Genomic DNA, 4,882 nt, shown 5'->3' on the forward strand with positions numbered 1-4,882 from the left:
CCTGTTTAACACCAGCGCTCCCTTTCATCCTCATCATCTCAGCACAGCTACGCTCCATCGGGTCAATTTGGAAACTCACATTTTAACAGTGCAACACTCCCCAGATTTGTGAAAAAGTAAACATTGGTGTGTTTTACTGTGTTATACAGTACGCCTTGACAAAAATCAAACAGAGAGTAAACCTTTTCAATTAATTTTTTTTTTATTCCTTTTTTCATTGCATGCAAAAATACAGGTATCCGCTCCGCTGCTCTCTCTCTCTATTACCCAGTCATGCTCATCCATCTTCAACTTTCATCGCTTTCCCTGCTCTTCTATCACCCTCTCAGTTTCCACTTCCTCTCCGTATTTTTCTTCTTTTCCAGTCTCTTCCTCTCTCTCTTTCCTCATCTTTTCTCCTCGTCTTCTCCTCTTTTCTTTGAATCTTTCTCTCCATCTCAGGAACTCAGCTTGAGCTTTTCTCTCTCTTTTCAGCTCCTCAGAACACTTCTTTTCTCTTTCTTAATCCTGTCTTTCATCATGTTTCATTATGTATCTTCATCAGCCCCTCTAACCTCGTTTTTCTCTGCGCTTTTCCTCCTCTTTTTTCTCTGCCTTTCTCTCTCTCTTTTCTGGTTCTAACTTCTGCCCTCTTTTTCTCCAAGCCTTCCATGACTTCTCTTCTGCTTGTTCTCTCTTATCATTCATCCTCTTTCTTCTCCCTCCTTTTTTTGTCCGCTCCTCTCTTCTCTTGTTTTCATCTCCTTTCTCTCTTTCTGTCTCATCTTTCAACTTCTTATTCAGTTTCGTATTCTTCAAAACGGGATTTTCTGCATGTGGTTCCTGACCCAGAAAGCCCACTCTTCGCCAGGATGGTCTCTGTCTCTCTGATGAAAACATCCCATTGGAGCTCTTTGGAATGGGCACAGTCCGCCTTACGCTTCCATCCTCCCTCGGTCTCACCCTCCTCCTTGACGCTCCTCTCTTCACTCTCAAGTTCAATATCTGTCCAATAATCCTGACAGGAAGACATTGACTCTAGATGTAATATTGTTCCAATGTGGCACATTCAATACACATTTGAGTGATCAACATACAACGATGGCCTCCTGGGGCACACAATTTGGAGGACAGTAAATTAAGGTCCTTTGTTTTTTTGTATCCCCATTATATTTTACAATACCCATAGATGTTCTTTCCTGGGTCCATACTAAAGCGTAATACTACAAATGTTAACCCTAGTGAGGGGTGATGGCTCATACTATGAGCAAAGAGCAGCAAGGTTGGGGTCAATTCCAGTCAATTCAAGAAGAACTCTAAAATTCCAAATCTCTTCAATGCTTTGAATTGAAATGGAACTGACCCCAACCCTGTAAAATTGTAGTGTAAAATAGGACACCTACCTTTGCCTCTTCCAGGGTCCAGGTCCTGGGTTCATCATTGTGGGTTGCCAGAGTTAAGTTAACATCTGGGACCAGCTGGTGAGCGTGAGGGCAGAGATCCACCTCTTCACTAGTGCCCTTCACTTTCTGCTCTGCCTCCTTGTGGTCCTTGTCATGGATGCATGCCAGGCTTGGAGGAAGTGCTAGGACAGGGCTTTTATCACTTGTCAGTTCCTCTCTCTTGACAGTGGATGCAACTGCACTTGCCTCTGTGTCAACTGAGCACTCTGTGTTGTCCTCAACTGTCTCCTCTGGCAGTTGGTGGTCGTTGTTGTGGTGGAGGCATGGCAGAACTGAAGGACTTTTTTCACTCCAAGTGTAAATGACGTCAGTTGCCTCTATGTCGACTGAGCACTCTGTGTTGTCCTCAACTGTCWCCCATAGCTGTTTGTTGTCAATGCTGTGGGTGCAGGACAGCCTTAGAGGCAGTACTGCGGGTGCAGGAGGACTTATATCAGCCYAAACCTCCTCTTGGAGGACAGTGGACACGGAAGCGGCTGCTTCACTGGCAACTGGACACGTGTCCTCTACTGCCTCCTCTGGCAGTTTATAGTCATTGTCAAAGACAAGTGGCAGACTTGAAGGCAGCACTGAGGGAAGACGTGTAGCTGCRGATGGATCCTCTCTATTAACAACTGATGCTTCTGTGGAAACTGAGCACTCAGTGGCGCCCTCTATCGTCTCCTCTGGCTGCTTATGGTKATTGTCCAAAATGTGTGACAAGCTTGGAGTCAGCCTTGGAGCAGGGCTTTTATCACCCAACAGGTCCTCTCCCTGGACAATAGATGTGTCTACAGCGATCTCTGTGGCAAGGGAGGACTCGGTGGCGTCCTCTTTTMGCTCCTTTGTCAGTTTGTGGTCAGAGMCWCGGATACATGGCAAGCTTGGAGGCAGTGCTGCAGGGTCAGGAGGGCTTTGATCAGCTGCCATGTCCTCTTTGAGGTGAGTGGACACATCATTGGCTGTTTCACTGGCAYCTGGACACTTGTTGGTTCCCTCTACTGCCGKCCCTGGCAGCTTGTAGTCAATGTGAAAGACAGGTGGCAGACTTGGAGGCAGCATTGGGACAGGGCATTTAGCTGCTGATCTGTCCACTCCATCAACAGTAGCTGTGCCTGAAGTGTTCTCTGTAGCACCTGAGACCTCATAGGCATCCTCTACTSTCTGCTCTGGAGGCATGAAGTCATCGTCAAAGACTGATGGCAGGCATGGAGGCAGCACTGAAGGAAGACTTCTATCTGCCCATCGGTTCTCTGTCTTGTCAGTGGCTGTGCCTGCAGTGGCCTCTTTGGCAACTCGGCACTCTGTGGCTGAAACAGCAGGCTGGGAMGTTRCCGGGACCTTGAATGAATTGCCAATGAACCGCTGAGCCAGTGMTGGGAGYGAGAAAGGATAGAATCTGTCCTCTTCCTTGATATTAGATTTTGCCACTGGAGCAACTGAGACCTCAGTGGTTCCCTCTACTGTCTGCTGTGGTGGAATGGAGTCATCGTTAAAGAAGTGTGGCAGGTATCGATGCAGCATTGAGGAAAGATGTGTATCTGTCGATAAGTCCTCTCTTTTACTAGTACATACATCTGCAATGGCCTCTGTGGCAACTGGGCACTCAGCAGGGACAAAGTATGAAAATACAATGAACCGCTGTGCATCCTGAGCGCGTATGGCCAATTGAGAGGGGGGATGTAACATGGTTGGTATAGCCCTCCGATTGGTGAAAGCCAGCGGTCGGAGGGAGTCAATACAGGGAGCCATGAACTCAGTGAGTGGACGGTTGGTCACATCTCTCACATTCTGCGGGAGAAAAAAAACGGACATGTGATCATATTCGCTACATAAATACTTTATGAATCAATGCTATTTACTTATACATCACATTTACAGTGCCTTCGGAAAGTATTCAGACCCCTTCACTTTTCCCACATTTTGTTACCTTACGGCCTTATTTTAAAAATGATTAAATCGTTTTTTCCCCTCTTCAATCTACACACAATAGCCRATAATGACAGAGCAAAAACAGAATCGTTCCAAATTCATTACAAAAATAATTTGGAATATCACATTTACATAAGTATTCAGACCCTTTACTCAGTACTTTGTTGAAGCACCTTGGCAGCGATTACAGCAATAGGATCTTTTTGGAATTACGCTACAAGCTTGGCAATCTTGTGTTTGGGGAATTCTCCCATTCTTCTCTAAAGATCCTCTCAATCTAAGTTAGGTTGGATGGGGAGATTTTCTGCACAGCTATTTTCCYGTCTCTCCAGAGATGTTCGATCRGGTTCAAGTCCAGACTCTGGCTGGGCCACTCAAGGACATTCAGAGACTTGTCCCGAAGCCACTCRTGCATTGTCTTGGCTTTGTACTTAYGGTCATTGTTCTGTTGGAAGGTGACCCTTCACCCCAGTCTGAGGTCCTGAGTGTTCTGGAGCAGGTTTTCATCAAGGATCTCTCTGTACTTTGCTCTGTTCATCTTTGCCTCAATCRTGACAAGTCTCACATTCCCTGCTGCTGAAAAACATCCCCACAGCATGATGCTGCCACCACCATGCTTCACCGAAGGGATTGTGGCAGATTTCGTCCAGACGTGACGCTTGGCATTGGGGCCAAAGAGTTCAATCTTGGTTTCATCAGACCAGAGCATCTTGTTTCTCATGGTCTGAGAGTCTTTAGGTGCCTTTTGGCAAACTCCAAGAGAGCTGTCATGTGCCTTTTACTGAGGAGTGGCTTCCATCTGGCCACTCTACCYTAAAGGCCTGATTGGTGGAGTGCTGCAGAGATGGTTGTCCTTCTGGAATGTTCTCCCATCTCCACAGAGGAACTCTAGAGCTCTGTCAGTCACCATCTGGTTCTTGGTCACCTCCCTGACCAAGGCTCTTCTCCCCCGGTTGCTCAGTTTGGCTGGGCGGCCAGCTCTAGGAAGAGTCTTGGTGGTTCCAAACGTCTTCCATTTAAGAATGATGGAGAACAGTGCGTTCTTGGGGACCTTCAATGTTGCAGAGACTTTTTGGTACCCTTCCCCAGATCTGTGCCTCGACACAATCCTGTCTCGGAGCTCTAKGYACAACTCCTTCGACCTCATGGTTTGGTGTTTGCTCTGACATGCACTGTCAACTGTGGGACCRTATATAGACAGGTGTGTGTCTTTCCAAATAATGTCCAATCAGTTGAATGTACAGCTGGTGGATTCCAATCATGTTGCAGAAACATCTCAATGATGATCAGTGGAAACAGGATGAACATGAGCTCAATTTCCAGTCTCATAGCAAAGGGTCTGAATACTTATGTAAAAAAGGTATTTCAACATTTCTAAAAACCTGTTTTTGCTTTGTCAATATGGGGTATTGTTTGTAGATTGCTGAGAATTTGCATTTATTTCATCAATTTTAAAATAAGGCTGTTACGTCACAAAAGGTGGAAAAAGTAAAGGTGTCCAAATACTTTCCCGAAGGCACTGTATATAT

The sequence above is a fragment of the Salvelinus sp. IW2-2015 genome, linkage group LG27 (assembly GCF_002910315.2).
Source record: "Salvelinus sp. IW2-2015 linkage group LG27, ASM291031v2, whole genome shotgun sequence".
Classification (NCBI taxonomy): domain Eukaryota; kingdom Metazoa; phylum Chordata; class Actinopteri; order Salmoniformes; family Salmonidae; genus Salvelinus; species Salvelinus sp. IW2-2015.